The sequence below is a fragment of the Thalassophryne amazonica genome, chromosome 4 (assembly GCF_902500255.1).
Source record: "Thalassophryne amazonica chromosome 4, fThaAma1.1, whole genome shotgun sequence".
Taxonomy (NCBI): domain Eukaryota; kingdom Metazoa; phylum Chordata; class Actinopteri; order Batrachoidiformes; family Batrachoididae; genus Thalassophryne; species Thalassophryne amazonica.
Window position 1 is genome coordinate 96249862 of NC_047106.1, and position 26598 is coordinate 96276459.

Genomic DNA, 26598 nt, shown 5'->3' on the forward strand with positions numbered 1-26598 from the left:
GTAGACATATAAATTATGGAATGTTCTTATGTCTCTCTATAAAGTCGCGTGTCCTCTTCACTAACTTCTTGATGTCTCACAACTTCAGTATGAGACTCAAGGTGTAGAATTCTCCCTGCAAGGGAGGCTAAAACTCTCACCTTGATCAGACATCTTGGTTGAATGAAATTATCTGGATCCTGTATCAGGATCCTGTACTTGTCACCAGGGTAACACGAAATGGGGTGTGTCATTGATTGGATGAAAAGCAGGATGATACAAAGCCTGGTATTTTCACTCAGTGTTGCCAACTTGGCAACTTTCTTGCTAAATCTGGCGACTTTCCAAACCCTCTTGAGGACTTATTTTCTCAAAAGTGACTTGCGACAAATCTAGCGACTTTTCCTGGTATCACTGGAGACTTTTATGGGGTTTGGCAACTGAGATCTAGTCTCTGTTCTCACCGAGCGGCAGAGGGTCTCCCCACTGCCGCTGCTGCTGCAAAGCACTGAGCGGAGGGATATCTACAATTCACCGCGTTCAAACACGCACGCGCCATGCCTCCGCGGCTGTTCCCACATTGAATGGCTAACTTCACTTTGACTCAGTTAGCTTGTACCTTGTTTACTGCGCTGTGATTAATTAGTGTCCAGACTTTGAGGATCCCTGGCTTTGAGAAGTTATTTTATTTTGAGGAGTGATAGCCAATTTTAACGGCAAAATAAACAAACAAATCAAGAATTGCTTTTTTGTCTCACACACGTTTTTTTTCCAAAACTGTAACTTTTTAAAAAATTGTTATACAGTGTGACAGTTTTATGACATTTGGGAGAATCTATAAGCTTAATACTGCTTATATATTGTTCAAATTCAGCCAGAAGTCTGTGTAAATTCCTTGTCAGTACTCTGCTTCTATGAATATGGAATTTACCAAATAATATTAAAAGGTTGATAATGTATTCAATGATCTCTCAAACAATGTTTTTTCCTACATCTGTTATGACATCATAATATGCAGATAATATGCAAATTAGTCAATGATGTCATTTAGCAACTTGTGGCGACTATTAGGACAGTCAAATGCTGCTTTTGTGGTAAAGAAGAACAGTCAGAGATGCATCTATTCTATGAGTGTAAGTTCACAAGAGATATTTGGCTTAATCTGGAGTTACTCGTTTATAATAGTCATAGAATTAAAATGGAAAACATAATGTAATAACCTCCATTAAACATAAAATGAAAATATACATATTTAGTAAACATATATATATATATCTTTCTTGGTAAATATCATATACACAACGCTAAATTCAGTCAATCTAAACCCCTTGTCAAACTATGGATAATTGAAACCGACCTTAAAACTTTAAATAACATACCAAACAAAAAAGACAATAAACCTAGTAAAGAAATACGGTTTACAATAAATCCCCTCATACTCCTCGGATCAATCTTTGTCCATGCTGATTGTCTGTATTGTATAATATGTCTCTTGTTATGTTAACTGTTTGTAATGATGCCTGTTTGACACAAAATGTTGTATGTTAGTTATATCGCTTGTCTGTCTGTGCCTGTTGTTATGCTTCTTCTCTCTTATCTATATAAAAAGGAAAAAAAACAGTGCAGATTAGGAATACAATATCAACCTTTCAATACTGTATGTACTTTATGAATACTGTAAATCCAGTATTCATAAATGCAGAGTATTGAAAAGGACTCCTAATTTACACGGACCTCTGACTGAATTTGAACAATATAATATAAGCAGTATTAAGTGTATAGACTCTCCCGAATGTCATAAAACTGTCAATCGCTATAAGGAATCCCTTTACTTTTGTTATTGTACAATTTATTTTATTTTTTCCTTTTGTATCACTTTCTATTTATAATTCTCTGGCCTTATCTTTTGTTTGTTTACTGTTTGTTATTGTACTTGTTGAAATAAAGATTTGGGGAAAAGGACAGCCAATAGCTACTTTTCTTACTGAGGAGTTGGCATCACTGTTTTCAATGTCTTTTTTTTATATTGCCTTGTTTTAAGATTTGTATTACCCTGATTTTATTGCCACAGTTTCCAGGGCAGTAAAATTGATAGGACAAGTTTATGATTTATCAGCCCTATTTTGTCTTGTATCTCATGAGGACTAAGTATAGGGCAGATTTTTGTTGTAATATGTGATAAACAAACACACACAAAGAATTTCACAACTACCATCCATAGCCTCATGCAAAATTTTACATTTACCTTTCAAAATGCTTTATTTTCAGCCTCACTTTCTCACCACCACAATTCTCTCACTCGACGTGTCCTATAACGGCCCCAGTTTCCATAGCACCTGTGAGATATTGTTTGTGCTCTGCACTAGGATCATCTGAGCAACACTCTGCCAGTCGCATAACACAAGATGTATAGCTTCATTATTCCCTTTGCTTAAAATTGAGAAATAAGCTGACGGCAGTACAACATTCCTAAGGAGTGAAGGAGAATAGTGCCACCTAAAGAGGAGCGGCACTGTCCTGGTTGTGTTGTTTGTTGTGAGCTGTCAGAAGGGTAATTGTCTGTGTCTTTATGCATTTGGTAATGTTTTTTTTTTTTTTTGATCTATTGTCTTGTGTATTTTATGTTTTTAAATTGTTGCCACTTGAAATGTGCTTTAAAATGCATGTTTGCAGATTTAATGCAAATTGTTGCTTCACCATGAAATAATCATTTTCCCACCAAGAAAAAAATAATCTCTGGAGCCGCCACTGTCTGTTGCGTTTGCCCCGAGCTGTCGTCCAGCAGTTATTTATTTCAGACGGCCTCTGGAAATACATGGTTAGGTTAGCCGGATAGAAGAAGGGGGAATTAGACGGCTAATGTCACGTTCAGCCATATGACCCGATGCTCCCGGAAGTCTGGAGGTGCACAGCTGGAGGGGACGACGAGGCTGCAGACAAACTGATGCATTTAGTACCTTCCTGTGTGGAGGCATTAAAAAGAGAACAAACTGATTTAGGAGATTACATCTCACGCATTAGCCTGGCATTCATGCAGGCTGTGAAACCTGATTATTTATTTATTTGAAGCGAAGATATGTTCTGTGTTGTGGTTATGTGGTGTTCCTTCCAGGAGAGGTCAGTGTTGTATTGTGACTTTGCACCCGCAGCACTTTAGGCTGCACTCTCACTTCTCTTAAGTTACATTCACAGCTGCTGTTTTCTGCTTTTCTGTGAGTCTGTAGTAGCTTCAGCGTATTTAGGGAGGAACAGGAGAATATTGTTCACAGCAAGCACTGTTTCCGTTTGGCAGCTCAAGACTGAGGAGCGAGTTTATGTGTGTCTTGGGAGGGAGCTGGGAGCTGTTTTGGCTTCTGTGTGTCAATGCACACCGACAATGGCCGCTGCTGGTCCATTGTGAGTATTGTGTCTTTGTCTGGCCTGAAGGCCCCCCTGTATCTTCTAGAAGCATGTCAGGAATGCAGTGGCGGGGGGATGAGAGGAAGGAAAGATGGTATCTTCTCAGACCAAGCCTTTGGGGTCACATGACTCATGTGACTGAACTCATGACCTGCTGTCAACCTTCAAAGGGAAGGTTACCTACTGTTTTTCCTTCACATATGTACCAGCTCTCTATGTTAAAGGGACCTGAAGGCCAAATCCAAATTTATTAATGTGTGTGAGTGTGCGTCTCTTCCTCATAAAATATGTATGTCAATGTGTGGGCTACATTATGATTCAGGAACGATACAACTTTATTATGGAATATTCAGTTTGATCATGCAATTTCATTTGGTGCAATACAGTGTAATGTGATACACTTCATGTAATGTTTAATGTACATATTAATTTTCCACGAAACATTAAAATATGTCAAAAGTAGCCTTGCTGACCTTCAGATACATTCATCCTATTGAGATATCCCATAATCCCTTGCACACCAGAGAGGCACTGCAATCAAAGCAACATGGAGAAACCACATGACAGCAATTTCAAATGAACATTATACTTCCAAAATGTAAATTTGTATGCCTTTCATAACCTTTATTAGATTACATGAGATAATGGGAAGACTCCCTCAGGGAAATTGTGTTTCCAGCAGCATTGTATAGCAGCACACAGGGTAAGAAGCACACAGAGTATCAAAAGTGAAAGTAAAAATGGAAAATGCTATGTGAATTTAAATATAAATACACAGTATTTATAAGATCGTGTATAAGAATATTTGCAATTTATAAACGATTGCATGCATGAGACCCCTGAACATTTAATAATTATTCCAAATATTCCGTGTCTGCTACGTTCAACCTGCGTGGAACTTCATAAACACAAACTGAATTTCAGGCATCTTATATATTACTCTGGAACAAACAGCGTTGTAAAGGACAATAAGCAGGGCATTAAAGAGCAAACTTCACTTTCCCCCACAATGACATGAAGAGGACTCGATCACGGCTCACGGCAATTCCCATTGTAAATAATGGTGAAATCGCTTGAGATTCTTGTGTGTTTACATAAAACAAACACAATAACATCTGAAAACCTAAATATATACACAAGAGTTTTAGGCACAACATAAAAAAATTTGTTCCTTGCAATGTTGATGCCATTGTCCGTGTGTAGCGGTAAATTGCGCATTATCTGAGCGTCTTACAGCAATTCTCAATGTTGGTGACATCTCGCGGTGCAGCCACCTCTCTGAGATTTGCGAGATTTGCCAGCTAATAGGGTGAATAGTTCATGAAAACAAGGGTACTGCAACACACGATTCACCACAAGGGGCAGCAGCACATACAGTAGCAGAAAGCACACCATAGAAGAAGCCCAGAAATGAACCCAGCCAGTGTTACCATAGCATTAAATAGCATAGCATAAGAAACCAAATGTAAAGCTCAAACAGGTCCATTTATCAGCTATAATGTCTACCACTATTGGACATATTAGTTTTTGTTTTTAACCTCTCAAAGTTAAATGTCCCTTTGACTAGTCTCAGCATAGTGCTGTCTCAGTTGAAGTTTTATTGAAGACACAGAAGTAGTAGCAAAACAAGCTAAACGCAACTGATTTATAATGTTAAAATCAAGCCATGAACCAGTTCATAGTGCGTTTAGATCAACTCTGGAGTCTGCATATCAACAATGTTATACCTATTATATTAAAACTGATTTTCAGTTTGTATCAGTTAATTCTTACACTCCAAATAATGTGGTAAATGTGTGATTTTTAATCTCAAACTACCATTACCCACACACAGATGTGTCATCCAGTTCAAGGGATTGGTCTCTTTGTTAGTTCTGGGATGTCCTTCATTCTCGAATTTTGTAATATCTTGCAGATGCCTGGGATGGGAGGAGGGGACATCACACACAATAGTGCTTTTAAAATGTTGTTAAATATTCAAACATCTAGTCATACGGTACTTTTCAGCCAGACAGTCTGTGTAAGTGTGTGCATGTGCACAGGGGTCTAACAGGGATGTTGCACCAGTCCAGGGAGACAGAGATATTCATGCTTCAGAGCCTTTGGTTTCACAAAAAAAAAACAATTGTCAGTGTAGCTGACTGTGAATAATCCATAATGTCTGATCAACAGCTGCATAAAATTGCCTCTTTACATACATGTATACTGTACGTACATACAGTAGTGTTCAGAATAATAGTAGTGCTATGTGACTAAAAAGATTAATCCAGGTTTTGAGTATATTTCCTACATGGGAAACAAGGTACCAGTAGATTCAGTAGATTCTCACAAATCCAACAAGACAACAATTGGGCTATTAGTAAAAAAAAAAGTAGAAAAGGGGGTGTTCAAAATAATAGTAGTGTGGCATTCAGTCAGTGAGTTTGTCAATTTTGTGGAACAAACAGGTGTGAATCAGGTGTCCCCTATTTAAGGATGAAGCCAGCACCTGTTGAACAAGCTTTTCTCTTTGAAAGCCTGAGGAAAATGGGATGTTCAAGACATTGTTCAGAAGAACAGCGTAGTTTGATTAAAACGTTGATTGGAGAGGGGAAAACTTATGCGCATGTGCAAAAAATTATAGGCTGTTCATCTACAATGATCTCCAATGCTTTAAAATGGACAAAAAAAAACCAGAGATGCGTAGAAGAAAACGTAAACAACCATAAAAATGGATAGAAAACCAGAATGGCAAAGGCTCACCCACACTGTAAAATATAATAAGTTGACTTTACTTAAAAAAAATATGCAAAGTCGTTGCCTTAAAAAAATTCATTTATGTTAAGTTAGATACATTTGATTTGATTAACTAATTTTTGTTAGTTCTCTGTACTCAAATAAACTTAAATAAATTATTATAGTAAATTTATTTTGATTGTGCAGTACTCAAATTAACTTAAATAAATTAGATTAAAGTAACTTATATTTTGAGTTTGCAAAGCTCAAATAAACTTAAATAAATTAGATTACAGTAACTTATTTATTCTGAGTTTGCAGTACTCAAATCAACAGAGTTCAGAAAACATTTTATTTATTTATCTATTTTAGTAAACACAATTTATTATTCATGTATTGTGAAAGCTTAATTCTCTTTAGTTTTACTCATTCAGGTCAATTGTATCTTAATTTTCTTTACCAACAAGAATTCTACAATAGAAATGATGACAAATGCTATGTTATTAAAAAACACATTATCTAACTGTAATGAGCCCCAAAAACACAATTAATGGAAAACACTCAGTAACTTAGTGCCATTAACATTTATTTTAAATGCTCAACGGTGCATTTATGGCTCTGAAAACGTGTTCCACTTTTGTGGAAAGAAAATTAACACAAATGAAGGAAAAAAAACTGTCCCTTCAGTAAATGCATCCTTCCCTCCACACCTACCATCTACCTTCCTTCTTCCCTCCATCACTTCCTTCCTACCATCCTACCTACCTTCCTTACTCTCTGCCTCTGCAAGCACCTACCTCTTTCCCTTCCTTCCTCTATCCATAACTACCTCTTTTCCTTCCTCTATCCGTAACTGCCTCTTTTCCTTCCTACCTCCCCACTTCTCTTCTTTTTGACTAAATGTCTTTCTATCTACCTGGAACTATAATCAACATGTTTTCATGCTGTAAAGTGCAGAGCAGTGATAAAATTAACATTAAATACATCACTGTCCTACAAACACTATCAAAGTGTTACATTAGAACAGATAGAACTATAATCAACATGTTTTTCATGTTGAAAGTGCACCAGCAGTGATAAATAACATTAAATACATCACTGTCCTACAAACACTTAACTGTCAATCAACAATCACTCATCATCTTACAAACCTATCAAAGTGTTACATTAGAACATTACACATTTTGCCTGGAACATTTAACAAGTGACCATGTTTTTTTTGTTTGTTTTTTTTTCCACAAAACCTGCAAAGTCTGTGTACTCAGCAATTTCAACTGGCCTACACCATTAGTTTGTTCTGCAAAGTGATCAGTTTTGGAGGGAGGGTTTTGTTTCCCAATCCAAGCATGACTGCTTGAATGAATCTGAATGTGTTTTCCATGGATTTTGGGTTAAGCTAAGTGAAGGGCATACATAAACCCAAACAGAAGGCAGACTGCCTGGGAAAGTCTCTGACATTGTCCATGACAGTACCTCCCTCAAGTATGATGGCAGTGGAGATGGGCTGGAGGTGCACTGCGTTGGGACCCTGCTGCTGAGCATCTTCCATCACAATCAGCACCCCAACTGTGACTGAGGCCAGTGCTTCTTTCGTTGTATCCTGCAAAAAAGCATAGAGGACTAGTTACTGAATCTGGTTTCAACCCTAAATTCATTTAGGAGCGTTGACATGCTTCATTTAATTACATGATATATTGTTAAATAATTTTAGGTAGTATTTTTTTAGTAGAGTATTTTGATTTGATACTTTGGTAACTTGCGGACAGTGGTGCACAAAGTATTCGATCCTTTACTTCAGTAGAAGTACTAATACCACATTGTGAAAATACCCTCTACAGTACTGCACTCAAAACCTTATGAGAGTTCATGTATGCAAGTAATATCAGCCAAAATGTGAACAAAAAGTAGAAGTACTCAAAGTGTAGTCAAATTGCCCTTCTGTGTGGAGTAGTGATAGTGCCAAATTACAAAAATGAATGTATAAAGAAAAAGCAAATAAAAGTGCAAATATAAGACAAATAAATAAAATAAAGTATAATGCTGCTTTATAAATCAATATTAATCAAAAATTGATCTAAGAAAGAAAAGGATAATAAAATTTGAAAAAGAAATGTTCTTATAAATAAAATAAAAAATAATGTGGCTATGTAAAGCAATATGAATCCAAAAAATAAATCCATTAAAGAAAAAGCTAATAAAGCTAAAAATATAAGACAAATAACTAAAATAATTAATTTATACAGCACATTAATTTTACGTTATTAGTACATGCCATTACTTCTATTATTTGTATTATTTATTTTTGCATTCTTTATTATACTTATATCAAATATCTATTGTAGTTTATACTAAAGATCTTAGAAACAGGATTTTGTATGTTTTTTTTTTATTGGAGTGTATTTATTGATAGGTCATGACTATAAAAACTGTAATAACTGTACTCTTGTCTTCTGTTGTGACGCCAAACTCTCCCTGGTGATCAAACACCTTTTCTTGTTTATATTGACCATATTTCAGTCAACTCCACGCCGTACTTAGCCGTCTGCAGAGACTTTAAATGGCAGGGAACCCGACATGTTTCTTCGTTATCGATTGGGATTCCTCCTGCGCACAATGAACTCCCCACTTCACATATATTTCTGTACATATTCTCTATGCTTTTAAAAGTGACATTGTCAGCGATAAAAAAAAATGAAATAAAGAAAAAAAACAAAGAGAAAAACTAAGCATTTAAACCAACAATATGGTGTTTAATGTGCACAGTAAAAGCAACAATACAAAATAAAAAATAAATACTACTACTAACAATAATAATAAAAACAAAAATAATATTATTAATAATCCATCCGTCCATCTATTTTCGTCCACTTATCCGGGGCCGGGTTGTGGGGGCAACAGCCGGAGCAGAGTAGCCCAGACCTCCCGATCTGCACACACCTCCCCCAGCTCCTCGGGGGACTCCAAGGCGTTCCCAAGCCAGCCGAGAGATGTAGTCCCTCCAGCGTGTCCTGGGCTTCCCTGGGGCCTCCCCCCGAGGGGACGTGCCCGGAACACCGCCCCAGGAAGGCGTCCAGGGGGCATCTGAAAAGATGTCCGAGCCACCTCAGCTGGCTCCTTTCGACGTGGAGGAGCAGCGGCTCGACTCCGAGCTCCTCCCGTGTGACTGAGCTCCTCACCCCTATCTCTAATGGAGTGCCCTTAGAGATTATTAATAATAATAACAATGAATAATAAAAATAATAATAAAACAGCCATGGCAATGTACTAATAATGTAAATTAATGTGCTTTATAAAAGCACCTTTTTATTATTTTATATATTTGTCTTTTTCTACTTTTATTGGTCTTTTCTTTAATGGACTTATTTTCTTATTAGTATTGCTTTATCTAACCACATTATTTTTTATTTTATTCATAAGCACTTTTCTTTTCAAATTTTATCATCGTCTTTGTTCATAGATTTATTTTTTGATAAATTTGCTTTCTAAATCCATTATATTTTTTTTCATTTTTTCCATTCTTTACACTATTGGCTTTTTCTTTTATACATTTATTTTTGGAATTTGGCACTCTCACTACTCCATACTTCTGTATTACACTATTATATAAAATATTTATGGTGTGTATGCTGCTTGACTGCTGAAGATTTTAAAGTTGAGCTCATTTCAAAAGACTTTATACACGGTTGGCAGACAATGTCTTTTCCAGCTCATCTAAGAGGATCTTTTAATTATGTAGGGGAAAATAATTATATTTTAACTATTTTACAATGCTATGAAATATGCAATAATAATAATTTGACAATAAATTGATATAATTGAGATCAATGTTTCTTTTACTTACTAGGCAAGTCCTGTAGACTTCACTGGAGTCTTCGCTGAGGAGAACTGGAAGGCCTTTGAGGACAACAGTCCGAAGTGCCGTCACATCAGGCGACTAAAAATACAAAGAACAGATATAAGTTAAGATCTTTGTAGCATTTTGAGAGTTTAGGAGAATAAGTGTTTTGTTCTGTATTTGCTCTAATAATACTGGCTTGTATTGGAGATAGGGCTTTAGGTTTTAAGTACCCAACAGAAAATGGTACAATTGGGTGGATTCATCAAATTCCTGAGACTCTCATCTTGTCCGAGCCTGAGTCAAGACAAAAATGTTTTCTTTTTATTTCATTGTCAAATGATCAGATTACATTATTCACTCTATTGACATAGCAGGACATAGTCACTTATATAATATTTACTGGTTTGAGGAATATGAGTGAAAAGCAGGATTTTCAGGTGCATATGCAGTCACTATCTAATGTGCTATCAGCAGCAGCATTCAACAGCAACACAGCAGACAGGTAGACAGTGTGAATACCCAATGGTGACAACACTTGAGTGATACGCAAGTGTGTGAAAGAGGCCTAAAGTTCATTGCAGCCACCCATCATGACGGAGTGTAAATTACTCAAAATTTGGAAAAAACACAACAGAATCCTTACCACCCAGTTGATGTGCTGCATCAAGTCTGTCAGTTTTTGTCCCATAGTTCCTTTTTTGGACTTGAAAAGATCGATGAAGCGTGGCGTGTGCTTGTCAAGAGCTTCATAAAAGTCCCCTTCAAGATTCTTGCTGGCGATGCGATTAAACTCAGCAAAGACCTGAAAAACAGAGAGTGGAAGTAGGCAGAGGGAAAACAACATTAAAGGTACAGTGTGTAATATTTCTACACAAGTGTAAGATTTTGTACAGTTCTTGCAAAAAAACAAAAAAAAAAACAAAAAAAAAAAACGATCTAATTATTGATTAAAATTAATAAAATCATACCCAATCTTTGAAATAAAACCTTCATTGCCATTACTTTTACCCATAAAAAAACAATATAAACATACATGGTGGTGGAGCGACCACAGGGTGCAGACATTACCAGTGCCGCCATCTTGGTGAGGGGTATAGTGCCCAATTAGGCTATATTAATCATAACTTCCAGATTTTTTTTTTTAAAACCAGATTTCCTCACGGTTTGCTTTGTTACAAAATCACAACTTTAAACACCTGTGGCACCTTTAGCCAGCACCACATGAACTGCGGTCCGGTGGCTCGGCTTGATTGACTCCTCTCCAATATGGCGGCGACGCCAGCACGCTGGCAAGCACCTAATGCTATCCCTCCATTGAATCAAGTAAAATGCTGCCACCTAAGGGGAGAATTTTACACCTTTAAGCTGACCACCATTTAATTGATTGACATATTGATGTTTGAAGCTAGGGTGAATTAGAGTTGCTTGATCATGGCAAAAATTATCATTAGAAACATCATGCATATATTGAACTTTTTAAAGCTCAACTTTTGAACAGTGGATTTCCTTGACTTAAAAAACCCCCAACTTAAAAAAAAATGTTCAAAAAATAAATTGTACTGTTCATAGTTTTTTCTTGTATCATTTTCTCTCATAAATCTTTGAAACGTATAACTAATAACATATTAGTTTCTTGAATATATTAAATCAACTGGAGAAAAAATAAATATTAAATTAAATATTGAGACTATTTCTTGTATTTTTTCAGTTTTATTTTCCTAGTTTTCGAAAAAAAAAACAAAAAAAAAACAAGTCTAGTTTCGAAAACAAACAAGTCACCTACCTGTCTCTCCATGAAAAGTGCTGGCCATCGTTCCATCATGCTCTGCACAGTTGGCTCTTGTACCACTATCTCCCTTCTGCGCAGTGAGAATGTTTCGTCCATCAGTTTTGAGACAAGAGTGGCATCGGGGTGTCTTTTCTTCATTTCCTCTTTGATGACCTTCCTGGCATTTTCAAGGCTGTTTTCATCATGTCTATCAGGTAAGTTAGGCAAATAATTGGCGTCACCTCTTTTCGGCCGCTTGATATTCTTGCTGGATGATTGTCCCTCTGGGTTGCGTTTACTTCATTTACCCCCATTGATCATTACATCATCACATCCTGTGTTATGCAGTTTTGTACGATAGTTGGCCATCTTGAATTTTAGGCTGTTCTTCCAGCCATACCATCCTGGCTGGGGACCAGGTTCAGTGAGGCTGGGGTGCTTGCTAACCAGTGATTTTGCAACACTGCTGAAGTCATCATCATCAGGGTAGGCCTTGAAACTGTACATTGTTTCAGCAAGCTTCTCAAGTATGTCATGTTTCAAGTCTCGTGATGGAGTGAATGGGACACGATCTCTCATGAACAAGAGATCTGCCTGTCTCAGTCTGTATGCTACATCCACTGAGAAATTAGGTATGTTGAAGAACTCGGGCCACTGTTTTCTTAGTGAGGATGTTGACCCAGCAGGTGACAAGATCTCAGTATCCACTGTGCTGCAGTCTGACTCCTCAGTGGGTGAAGACTGGGATGTCAACTCAAGAGTCACAAGTGGGATTAATTTCAGAGTAGCTCTTTCAGGCAAATCTGCTATTTGAGTCAAATTGCAGCGCGCATTACTGAAGTCTGGATCTTCGTATTGTAATCTGAAGTCATCCTGCAATGACAGCTTATCCCTCAGCTGTCTTTAGTTCCTCAATAGAATCGTGTCTCTCATTTAAGATTATCTTCTGTATGTCGTCATCATTTATGATAACCCGCAGCATCAATCTTTGCTCCATTTCTATATGAATTCCAGTAAATAAAAAAAGAGAGAGAAATTCATCTCAGACAGGCAACATTTAGGTGTTGAATCCACTCAGCACAATATGTATCGTTTGAGTGAAACAAGCTGTTTGCCATGAACTCTGTAAAGTGACAGAGGAAAAACATCGTTCATTTCAGACAACTGGGTGACTGAGAAGGTGGGAAAATGGCCACTACAGAGTTCATATGCTCTAAGAGGCTCATCATACCATGAGGTCATCAGTCTGCAGACAAATGCTACGTCTGTGTTGTTTACGACAATCTTTGTGATTTGTCTGAAATCTGGGATCCCTGAGCATGATCCCACAGAAATTACCATATCAGCACTGTACCTAATGCCATCAATGCAGACAGAGGATGCTACAAGTACTGTGTTCAGTGGGTTGGTCCTTTGACTGAGCCAGTTCTGCACATTTTCTGGAAATGATGAAACCATCACAGACTTCAATTTGTGAATTTCAATGGGAGGCTTGAAAAAGGATGAAGCAGATAAATGGAAGGCCATCATTTTCTGATGTTTGTTTGCTAAAGTGAGGGGTATGTTTTTAAAGTTGTGAGAGTGATGCACAGCTTTTTTAAAGAACTTGTGTTTCCCTTCAAAACGCATCGTCCAGACATCAGATAGAGGACCAAAGGTTCGAATTAGCTGAGGGTAGTGCTCAATGTAATGGTGCTTTGGTCGTAGCTTTTCAGCTGGGAAAATGTTCTGAAACAAATCTCTATGCTCAGAGATTTTGCTATCAAGAAAGCACAAGGATTCCTCTGTAAAGCTTGTGGACACTGTCAATTCCACCACTTCCTTTAAGGTCATTAAAACCTCCCAGGTTTCATTGCCCTTCGGAATGTGTTGACCAATCAGAAATGGCAGAAGTCGGAGAAGAGTCCAATTTTCGTGACCGTTTCCGCCAATTGTGGACTTTGAGGAGAATGTCTTTGGAATCACCTGTGGTTGGTTTGTTCTGTCAGAAAATGTGTATGGGAACTGTTTTATAGCATCATTCAGAGCCTTAAGGGAGATTATTCCCTGTGATATCAGAGCCTTTAAGCACAAAGCCAGTTCTAATGGAACAACCCCCTCTAGAAGATCGTGCAAAAGGTCTGGAGGGAAACCATCAACAACATGAAAATGTTGCAAGCTTTCACTAAACGGACAGCTTCGTTTCACACCATATTCTTGAGCCTTGGTTGAATCCTGTGACACCTCTTGCACGTTTGTCATGGTTTTCTCTTGTTCTTTGTTGAAAATAGCCTGTCCGTACTTCCTTGTGCTGAATTTCCTCCCTCTTTGCCATACAGAACCGACACACTTGGCTAACTGTGAAGCTTTCAAAGAACCCTCCCAAAGAATGGGCAGCCAGATTGTCTGCGGCAATAAATAACACCATGCCCTTAACAGTGGCTCCCAATGTTCAACATATATGCCTTGCTGCTCAAGAAAAACAAGGTCCTGAATAAGAGGGCGAAGAATTTCACCATAACCATGGTCTTTGATGCTGCTGGCCTTGAAAAGCAGAGCAAGTTGAATGGAATGAAGAGAGGGGCGATATTTAGGGTGTAAATTGCCAAGTACCCAGTAGACGGCAGTAAGCTTGTGCTTTTTTCTGGAGGTTCCTAAGGGGTTGGCCACCTCGAAGTCATCAATATACAGGTAAAGAGCAATCCTGAATTCTTCCTCATTCAAGAAAGCATTGTCTTTGAAGCGGGAACCATCTCTGTAAGATTTGTATTCTTCTGACAAAGCTGCCTCATGTGACATGGCTTTTTCAAAAATGTCTCTATTGCTCAGCAATGTTTGCAGCATTTTTAGTATAGGGATATACACAAATGTCTGCTTGTCATTTCCTAGGACAAACTCAACTGGCATAACCAAAGAGAATTCCCTCGAAATGTATGATGTTCGCTTGTTAGCGGTTGACAATGATCCGTCATCAGAAGTTAATTTGAGGAATACATTATTCTCAGTGACCACTTGAGTTATTTCATTCACTAAAGCATCATCAACATCTGCACAATGTGTGTGTAGAATTCTTCGAATAGAAGAATGTAGCAATGGCTCTGATAATAAGTAAATCTGGTTGATCTGCTCTATGACTTCTTGATGGGCAGTTTCAGAAATGTTAAGAATTGATGACATTTTCAGGAAAAGAGCAGCTACATTGTGTTCCAACTGAATCTGTAAGTCCTCCACATCTTTTAGCTCAGCAACTTCCCAGTCACTGTCATCGTCTCCAGGGTCACTCTCTTCCAGCTGAACACTTACATTAGTTGGAAGTTCTTCAACTACATTTTGTGAAACAATTTCAGGGTTGAATGCCATCTCATTGTGCGCCTGATGCTCTTTGCTTCTGTGTGCGTTGAAAGTAGAATAACATTGCTCTGAAAGTGACATTCTTTATATGGACAAGCAACCATTTGTCTAAGCTTAAGGTGTCAACGCAAATGGGCAAAAAAGTCTTCTTCTGTGCAAAGCTCAACAAAGTTGCACAACTGACAGTGAAATGCAGTTTCCCTGACTTTGCCTGAGTCTTTCTGAGAGTGCCATGTTGATAGGTGTACTTGGAGTGCATTAAAAGATTTAAATGTGCACAAGCAGTCCTTATGCAGGCATGGGAGTGGAGATGTCCTTGTGTGGAATCCATGTTTTAAACGGTAATGCTTAAGCAAGTAGCCCCTCTTTTAGCAACAAATGTGCAGTACTTACAGGTCCACTGCATCGGAGAACACTGTTCTGCGTGACCCGAAAAGATAAGAAGATTTCAGTATTAAGCACTTGTGAGAAATAAACAAACATACAAAATAAAATAAAAAAAAAGAAAAAAAAAAATAATAATAAAAAAAAATAAAAAAAAACAGGAATTTAGGAAAAAAAAGATTTAAAATGAACTTGAAAGGTTTGATTACCTGGTTAATATTGACTTTAAGTGACACTGCAAAGGTAATGTCAAAATAAATAAGTACACTTCTTGTTTCAGGTATGTAGTTTTACTGACTATTGATTGATATTGTTATTTCACTCATGTAAATGAAGCTTAAAACAGTTAAAAATACAAATAAGTGAAAATCAGAAAAAAAACAAGGCAGTAGCTGAATCAGCGATCCTCTCACGTTTGAAGTTTCTCAGTTTACATGAGCGAAAAGGAGTATGAAGAAGTATAAACTTGTCTAATCCTAACCCCTTAAATTTTGCTTTACCTTAAGAAACACAATCATACCCAAACTTTCATATCAACATGGAATATATATTTGACACATTTTTACTTGATTTACACACTGTCAACTGAAAACAGCTGAGACCCACTTTGGGCCTCGACCCACAGGTTGAGAACCACTGCACAGGTAGACTGAATTGAGAGCTTGATCCTTAACAGATTGCTCTTATATCATGGGAGAATAAGTGATGCTAGAAACCTCAGGATGAATTAGACATTTAGAAAAAGTAAAAACAGGAGCTGTACTGCTCAGGAAAGCTGAGTTTTCATTAATGGCGAAGCCGAACTCCGGAGGCCTCCGGCCTACTTGAACCCCCGGCAATAACACGAACTAAAGTGAAACCACAACATGAAAACTCGATGGTTAACAAAGTATTAAACTATTTACTTACCAATTCAATGCAAATACTCCTCTGGCATATCTGACGCAAACTAAGAGGAGCTCTGGTTCACCGCCGTCTTTACCGCATGCTCGTGGCTGAGAGGAACGCGTGAAGTAGATGGTGCAGATCCGCACAAAGTTCGCATGCCTGAAAGAACGCCCAAAGGACCCTGGGACAATAAATTAATCTATCTCATTTAACTGAAGTGGTATAACTTAAGTTAAGCATGTTCCCCAACCCCAAATTTCTACTTAATTATTAATATTAGTGTTCACAACAAGTTGATGATTTCTAAGTTTGGTTCACTAATCATTTCTTATTCATTAGTATGTCAGCATTTACAGTGCATTGATCACCTCCAGGATGATCAAAGACAGTCTGGAGTTACCTGTAAGTGCTGTTACAGTTAGAAGATGCCTGTGTGAAGCTAATTTATTTGCAAGAATCCCCCGCAAAGTCCATCTATCATTTTCTTCCGCTTTATCCGGAGTTGGGTCGCGGGGGCAGCAGCTCAAGCAAAGCCGCCCAGACCTCCCTATCCACACACACCTCTCCCAGCTCCTCCGGGGAACCCCAAGGCGTTCCCAAGCCAGCCGAGAGATGTAGTCCCTCCAGCGTGTCCTGGGTCTTCCCCGGGGCCTCCTCCCAGTGGGACGTGCCCGGAACACCTCTCCAGCGAGGCGTCCAGGGGGCATCCGGAAAAGATGCCCGAGCCACCTCAACTGACTCCTTTCGACGTGGAGGAGCAGCAGCTCGACTCCGAGATCCTCCCGAGTGACCGAGCTCCTCACCCTATCTCTAAGGGAGCGCCCAGCCACCCTGCGGAGGAAATTCATCTCAGCCGCTTGTACTCGCGATCTCATTCTTTCGGTCATGAGCCAAATCTCATGACCATAGGTGAGGATCGGAACGTAGATTGATCGGTAAATCGAGAGCTTTGCCCCCCTACTCAGCTCTCTCTTCACCACGATGGTCCGATACAGCGACCGCATCATTGCAGATGCTGCACCGATCTGTCTATCAATCTCATGCTCCATCCGTCCCTCACTCATGAACAAGACCCCGAGATACTTAAACTCCTCCACTTGAGGCAAGGACACTCCACCGACCTGAAGAGGGCAAAGCACCTTTTTTCCGGTTGAGAAACGTAGCCTCGGATTTGGAGGTGCTGATTTTCATCCCGGACGCTTCACATTCAGCTGCAAACCGCCCCAGTGCACTCTGAAGGTCCTGATTTGACAAAGCCAACAGAACCACATCATCCACAAACAGCAGAGACAAGATTCTGTGGTTCCCAAACCAGACCCCCTCTACACCCTGGCTGCACCTAGAAATTCTGTCCATAAAAATAATGAACAGAACCGGTGACAAAGGGCAGCCCTGGCGGAGGCCAACGTGCACTGGAAACAGGTTTGACTTACTACCGGCAATGCAAACCAAGCTCCTGCTGCGGTCGTACAGGGACCGGATAGCCCTTAGTAAAGGACCCCGGACCCCGTACTCCCGGAGCACTCCCCACAGGGTGCCCCGAGGGACACGGTCGAATGCCTTCTCCAGATCCACAAAACACGTGGACTGGTTGGGCAAACTCCCATGAACCCTCGAGCACCCGATGGAGCGTGTAGAGCTGGTCCAGTGTGCCGCGACCAGGATGAAAACCACACTGCTCCTCCTGAATCCGAGGTTCGACCATCGGTCAAATTCTCCTCTCCAGTACTCTGGAATAGACCTTACCGGGGAGGCTGAGGAGTATGATCCCCCTGTAGTTGGAACACACCCTCCGGTCACCCTTCTTAAACAGAGGGACCACCACCCCGGTCTGCCAATCCAGAGGCACTGTCCCCGATCGCCACGCGATGTTGCAGAAGCGTGTCAGCCAAGACAGCCCCACAACATCCAGAGATTTAAGGTACTCAGGACGGATTTCATCCACCCCAGGAGCCTTGCCACCGAGGAGCTTTCTAACCACCTCGGTGACTTCGGCCTGGGTAATGGATGAGTCCGCCTCCAAGTCCCCAGTCTCTGCTTCCTCTTCGGAAGACGTGACGATGGGATTGAGGAGATCCTCAAAGTACTCCTTCCACCGCCCGACAACATCCCCAGTCAGGGTCAACAGCTCCCCACCCGCACCGTAAACAGTGCTGCTGGAGAGCTGCTTCCGCCTCCTGAGGCGTCGGATGATTTGCCAGAATCTCTTCGAGGCCGACCGATAGTCCTCCTCCATAGCCTCCCCGAACTCCTCCCAGACCCGAGTTTTTGCCTCTGTGACCGCACGGGCTGTGGCACACTTGGCCTGCCGGTACCTGTCAGCTGCCTCTGGGGTCCCACCTACCAACAAAGATAAGTAGGACTCCTTCTTCAGCTTGACGGCATCCCTTACTTCCGGTGTCCACCAACAGGTTCGGGGATTGCCGCCGCGACAGGCACCAGAGACCTTGCGACTACAGCTATGAGCAGCCGCATCGACAATGGAGGTGGAGAACATGGTCCACTTGGACTCCATGTCTCCAACCTCCCCCGGGATCTGGGAGAAGCTCTCCTGGAGGTGGGAGTTGAAGACCTCGCTGACAGAGGGTTCCGCCAGTCGTTCCCAGCAGACCCTCACGATACGTTTGGGCCTGCCAGGTCTGACTGGCTTCCTACCCTCCCAGCGGATCCAACTCACCACCAACTCCCCCGCAAAGTCCCTCTGTTAAATAAAAGACGTGCAGAAGAGGTTACAATTTGCCAAAGAACACATCAACTGGCCTAAAGAGAAATGGAGGAATATTTTGTGTACTGATGAGAGTAAAATTGTTCTTTTTGGGTCCAAGGGCCGCAGACAGTTTGTGAGACGACCCCCAAACTCTGAATTCAAGCCACAGTTCACAGTGAAGACAGTGAAGCATGGTGGTGCAAGCATCATGATATGGTCATGTTTCTCCTACTATGGTGTTGGGCCTATATATCGCATACCAGGTATCATGGATCAGTTTGAATATGTCAAAATACTTGAAGAGGTCATGTTGCCTTATGCTGAAGAGGACATGCCCTTGAAATGGGTGTTTCAACAAGACAATGACCCCAAGCACACTAGTAAACGAGCAAAATCTTGGTTCCAAACCAACAAAATTAATGCCTCGCAGATGTGAAGAAATCATGAAAAACTGTGGTTATACAACTAAATACTAGTTTAATTTTGTTATTTAAGCTATTTGTTTGTTTGCCTATACACTTAATATTGTAAATAAAGTGTTAAATTATTCAGCATTATGTCGTCATATGTTATGTATTATGCTGTACTTGGGCGTCTAATGGTATGAGTAGGTTAGGGGGTGGTGGTGGTGGGCAGGGGGGCCGGGGGGGGTGGTATTGTCCCTACCAAAGCTGAGACCAAACCTACGCCCTTGCCAGAACCGTAGTGGTGTCCGAATCCATTGTAAGCAGAAGATCATTCATCACTTTAGTGAGAGCCGTGTCTGTGGAATGATATTTTCTAAAAGCAGACTGCAGTGGCTCAAAGAGATTATTCTCAGTAAGATAGACTACGAGCTGCCGTGACACCACTTTTTCCAGAATTTTAGAGCAAATGATAGATTTGATTTCAGCTTATAGTTTTTCAATACATTAGAGTCAAGATTAGGTTTCTTAAGTAATGGTTTTATCACTGCAAATTTGAAACAATTAGGAACAGATCCGGAGGTTAATAATTTCCAGCATAATCGGTCCAAGAGTGGGCCACAGGTCCTTAAACAGTTTTGTTTGTATAGGATCAAATAAACAGGTTGTGCTTTTTGTAGATGTTATAAGTTATGTCAGCACACCTAGTGAGATACTATCAATTTCTGTAAATCTAGGTGATACCTCAGTGGTGGTACCCACCTCAATAGCAGGGTGCAGTGGCTGGGTTAAGGCATGCTGGGATATGTTTAACCTCATGGTGTCTATTTTCATCTCGGAATAGTCCAAGAAATCGTGTACTGTAAAAGGAGAGCGACTTACAGGCGGTTCATGTATAAGTGTTGCCACCGTGTCAAACAAGAACTTTGACTTATGCTCGTTTTTGTTGATCAAATCAGAGTAATAGGTCCGCTTTGTAGCCAGTAGTGCATGCTTATAGCCTAAGATAGCATCACACCACACAATGTGGAATACTTCTAATTTTGAACTACGCCATTTCCGTTCTAGACCTCTAGCCTTATGCTTGAGGTCACACAGGTAATCATTGAACCAAGGTGACTGTGTGAAATCAGCTAGCCGTTAGCGGTTGGATATAGATGAGACAGAGGCAGATGCAAGATGACGTAGTCCACAATTTTAATTTGTTAATATGTATTTTTTTCTTTTACAAAAGAAACAGCGCATAAAGTGCAAAGTACCCAGAGGGGTGGGTGGAGTAGTCTCTTTCCCAGCAGGCCCAACCAGAGTGATTCTCCAGGTGCCTTTTTATCTGGTCTGGCTGATTTGGTTGAACCATTAGAATCTACAAAGATAAGAACTGAAAAAACTAACTCACAAACCTATTTGAAAAACCTCCCTAACTTTAACTAAACCAAAACCATTTAAAAAACCCACCATCTCTGTACATAAACCCCTAAAACCAAACACCCCTGCTAACTAAAATCCATAAACCAATAAAACCCTTAACCCCACCACATTCTCCTGCCCTGGTCTGGCCTGGAACCTTTATCATGAGGACATGTTTCTGGGGGGATCTCTTTGCCACCTGGACACAAGACAGAAGGTAAGGGAGACAGATTACAACTATTCACTAAAACACCACAATACACATCAACACATACAACAAACACTAAAACAACCTAAAACATATTGCACAACATTTTTGCACTTCCCAATTACAATAGATTGGTGACCTAATGTCTCCCTCTCTCCTCCAGGGCCCACTGCCTCCAAATCCAAACAATGGACGAAAGAAAGACATTCAACAAAACCTATATTTCTTTAAAACCAATCGTGTGCAAATTATTCAAATGTGCAAAAAGTTGTTAAATTTCTGAGTGCAATCCCTTGTGCAAATGTGCATCATAGTGCTTAGTGAACAGAGTAAATGTGCAAGTGTGAAGTCACTTAGTAACAAATTGGCTGTTTGTTGCATTGTGTTTTGGGGGGTGTGGTTTTAATATAGGTTGATTGGTGCTACAGTAGCGTTTCTCAGCACACAGTACAAATCGATAGAACAGACTGTTCTGAAAAGATATGGTTTGGTCCACTCAACATTTTGCTATGGCATCAGTCCGTTTCCCTGCCCCTACCGCCTGTCGCCTGGCAACCTTGACAGCTGCACACGCCAAGGTCGTGTAGTGGGTGTTACCCTTAGTTTAGTGATAATTTTTCAGTACTTTTTTGTGTTTTGCTTATAAATATTACTTTTTGTGCATTTTGTCTTTTTTTTAATTTACCAAGTTTTGTTTTGAAAAAAAATTCAAGCAATAACTTGTGGGATTGTTTGGGCCGTGAAGGAAGGGATGGGTGTTGATAAGATTTTATCGATATCGATTCCATGATCGATTCCACTTATTGATCCAATTCCTTATTGATTCCCTTATCAATACCTCCTGTGAATTTTCTGTGTACTAAAAGTAGGCTTTACAGGTTTTCTGTGTCAACAACATTTTATTGAGTCTTACTGTACGTAAATATGAAATTGGTCACTGGATCCTTGATCTCTGAACATAAATAAAAATAAACAAAATCTAGTTTTTGACAAAAGCATTTCTTTCTGGATATTAATGACACAAATGTCACTCCATAGACTCTGAGCCAGGGGTTGGCAACGAGGGCCGAGACACTGCAGGTTTTCCTTGCAACCAATCACCTCAGCGGGTTGCTGATGAGCTTCTCCCTTGAACATAACCACCTGGTTGTCAATGAAATCACCTGCTGAAACACCTGAACATTAATGAAATCACCTGCTGAGGTGATTGGTAGCAAGGAAAACCTGCAGTGCTTCGGCCCTTCATGGCACATGATTGCGCACCCCTGCTCTGAGCTGAGCTCTTGCAGCCGGCTTTGCTGCAAGTCAACATCAGCGTAATTCATAAAGAATGGAGGATGTCTCATTTTGCAAGGAAAAAAATGTTTTAGTCTGTTGTAGTTTTTGTCTGTATTCGCTTTGAAGTTATTAATTCCAACCAAACTCTAACGTGACTTGGCAGAGAGCGGCGCAGCGTTTGTTGCTGTGCAAATGGAACGGAGGACGATTCTTTTTTCTTGCCCTCAACAAGACAAGAGTCATAAGTGCCACTACCGCCTAAGACGTGTGCAGATGCTGAATTAGGAAACAGCCATATTTTTTTAATAGAGTACTGAGGCGACACACATGCCCTTGACAACTGCTTAGCTGCTTCAGTACAAACAGTTTCTGGGGTTAAAATGAATGCATTCACAATTACCTCATGAGTGACCTACATTTTTAATGAGCCAAAAGCACTAGATCAAGAGTAAAATTACTGCACATCTGATCATGTCGGAAACTGTAATTATTTCCCAAGTGACTGTGAAGAATATCGTAAGTCCAGTGACTGCTTTTGTTGCCCCCCCCCCACCCCTTTCCAGTGACCCTTAATTGGAGTAAGCAGGTATAGAAAATGAATGAATGACTGATTAGTCAGCTATAAAACTGGCATCCTTCCAGAATATAACAAGGTGAAAAAGGCTTTGTGAATAGCAGTGGTGTCTGCAAGTGCTCCGTGGGTAGACTAAGTTAATATTCTGCCCCTGAATTGATTATTGATGCAGGATAGAAAAATTCTCCATATTACACTGAGATTGGTCTTCAAAGCACAAAAAGGCCGCTTGGAAAAAGATAGTGTAGAACTGTTGCTATCCACCCTATTGACATATCTCATAATCCCTTGCACGCCAGAGAGGCACTGCAATCAAAACAACATGGAGAAACCACATGATGATGATTGCAAATGAACATTATACTTTCAAAATGTAAATTTGTATGCCTTTCATAACCTTTATTAGATTACATTAGATAGAACTTTATTGATCCCTTGGGAAGACTCCCACAGGGAAATTGAGTTTCCCTGAGGGAGTATCAAAAGTGAAAGTAAAAAAGAAAAACGCTTTGTGAATTGAAATATAAATACACAATATTTCTAAGATTGTGTATAATAATATTTACAATTTATAAGAGATTGCATGCATGAACACTTGCAAAAACAAATATTCCAAATATTCGGTGTCTGCTACCTTCAACCAGCGTGGAACTTCAAGAAAGCAAACCGAATTTCAGGCATCTTATTTATATATTTCTGTGGAACAAACACCTTTCGTAAAGGACAGTAAGCAGGACGTTAAAGAGCAAACTTCACTTTCCCCAAGAATGACATGAAGTGATCGTGGCTCACAGTGATTCCCATTGTAAATAACAGTGAAATCACTTGAGATTCTTGTGCGATTACATAAAACAAACACAATAACAACGTCTAAAAGATCCTAGATAAAATATTCACGAGAGTTTTAGGCACAATATACAAAGAGTTTTACCTTGCGATGTTGATGCCATTGTCCGTGTGCAGCGGCTAAATTGCAGCATTATTTGAATGCTGCAACCGCTGCAGTGATTAGCGATTAACGAATCGTTGCAGCAAGTGCAATTTAACGCTGCAGTGAGCAGTCACCTTCTCGCTGTGCTGCCACCTCTCTGAGATTTTGCAACATATGTGCAAGAATTGAAACTTCAATACAGCAAATGGATATGTGATGTCACATTTCAGTACTCTATCCTCGCACTCAAGTCACCCATTATGAAAACCATCGCCCAGTCCACTGAAATATGCATTAAACAAACACCTGAACTGAAGTAAGCCTGCTAGCCTTAGCGTCACTTGTTTGGTTACTGTGAGATGGGAGCATGTTCGGGTTTCCTTTGCCTGCCCATGCCCCACCCCTTTATTCATGTATGGGTTGGCCAGGCGTTCGGCGATGTCAGGCACTGCTAAAATGATTACAATTGGAATTGCCCTATTTCAGTTTCAAACCTGATCTTCGGCATACCTTCTAGGTGACATCACAGCGGGTTAGTCCAGTGCATATAGTAAGTAAGCCCCTCGGCTGCTCCCTTGTTTGCACTCGGGGTCGCCACAGCAAATTCAAGGTGGATCTGCATCTTGATTTGGCACAGGTTTTCCGCCGGATGCCCTTCCTGACGCAACTCCACATTACATGGAGAAATGTGGCAGGGGTGGGATTTGAACCCAGAACCTTCCGAACTGAAACCAAGCGCATTAACCACTTGGCCACCACCCCTGCTAGTCCAGTGCATATACATTCTGTGAAATGAACCCATTGGGCCCTATCTTGACCATCTCCAGCACAATGTCTAAACCATTTAGTGCAAGTGCACTCCACTTTCCTGTTGACATTTATTGTGGTAAACAGAATCATAAAGTAAAAGTAAAATGCCTTTAATGTCGTGCATACATATATACACAACCAAATTTGTCCTCTGATTTAACCCATCCTAATTGCAGTTAGACACAATCTAACCACTATGAGCAGTGGGCATCCACAGTCTGGCACCTGGGGACCAACTGCAGATGTAGAGAGTTTGTCTTGGTCAGGGGCAGAGAAAGGAGCAGACCCTAAATAAGCATGTTTTTGGCTTAAGGTATGTGACTAATTGTATAACCAATCATTTTAAGAAGTTTCTTTACAATTAGTGAGGCAAACATGTGACTGTGTTACCTCCGTAGGAATCCTCTCCATGATACCACATGCTATTTTGCTGAGTTGTGCTGAGAGTTCTACCTTAAATCATTCATTCCTTTTCTGCCACTTATCCAGGTCCAGGTCATGGTGGTAGCAGACCAAGCAACTCATCCCACACTTCCCCACCCTTGGTGAAGTCCTCTAACTCATCCTGGGGATCCCAAGCCATCTGAAAACTATAATTCTTCTGGCATGTCCTGGATTCACTGACAATGTACATATGGTCCCACTCTGACCAGAGTAGGACCATACAGTAGTGTTCAGAATAATAGTAGTGCTATGTGACTAAAAAGATTAATCCAGGTTTTGAGTATATTTCTTATTGTTACATGGGAAACAAGGTACCAGTAGATTCAGTAGATTCTCACAAATCCAACAAGACCAAGCATTCATGATATGCACACTCTTAAGGCTATGAAATTGGGCTATTAGTAAAAAAAAAAAAAGTAGAAAAGGGGGTGTTCACAATAATAGTAGCATCTGCTGTTGATGCTACAAACTCAAAACTATTATGTTCAAACTGCTTTTTTAGCAATCCTGTGAATCACTAAACTAGTATTTAGTTGTATAACCACAGTTTTTCATGATTTCTTCACATCTGCAAGGCATTAATTTTGTTGGTTTGGAACCAAAACTTTGCTCGTTTACTAGTGTGCTTGGGGTCATTGTCTTGTTGAAACACCCATTTCAAGGGCATGTCCTCTTCAGCATAAGGCAACATGACTCTTCAAGTATTTTGACATATCCAAACTGATCCATGATACCTGGTATGCGATATATAGGCCCAACACCATAGTAGGAGAAACATGCCCATATCATGATGCTTGCACCACCATGCTTCACTGTCTTCACTGTGAACTGTGGCTTGAATTCAGAGTTTGGGGGTCATCTCACAAACTGTCTGCGGCCCTTGGACCCAAAAAGAACAGTTTTACTCTCATCAGTCCACAAAATATTCCTCCATTTCTCTTTAGGCCAGTTGATGTGTTCTTTGGCAAATTGTAACCTCTTCTGCACATGTCTTTTATTTAACAGAGGGACTTTGCGGGGGATTCTTGCAAATAAATTAGCTTCACACAGGTGTCTTCTAACTGTCACAGCACTTACAGGTAACTCCAGACTGTCTTTGATCATCCTGGAGCTGATCAGTGGGTGAGCCTTTGCCATTCTGGTTATTCTTCTATCCATTTTGATGGTTGTTTTCCGTTTTCTTCCACGCGGCTTTTTTTTGTTTGTCCATTTTAAATCATTGGAGATCATTGTAGATGAACAGCCTATAATTTTTTGCACCTGCATATAAGTTTTCCCCTCTCCAATCAACCTTTTAATCAAACTACGCTGTTCTTCTGAACAATGTCTTGAACGTCCCATTTTCCTCAGGCTTTCAAAGAGGAAAGCATGTTCAACAGGTGCTGGCTTCATCCTTAAATAGGGGACACCTGATTCACACCTGTTTGTTCCACAAAACTGTCAAACTCACTGACCAAATGCCACACTACTGTTATTGTGAACACCCCCTTTTCTACTTTTTTTACTAATAGCCCAATTTCATAGTCTTAAGAGT

The 26598-nt window shown here is 40.1% G+C and overlaps 1 protein-coding gene across 4 annotated transcripts in view; it reads left to right on the forward strand.

Moving 5' to 3' along the window:
* The window catches only part of schip1 (schwannomin interacting protein 1), a 1140784-nt gene that overhangs the window by 970645 nt on the left and 143541 nt on the right, over window positions 1-26598 (forward strand). The window lies entirely within an intron of this gene.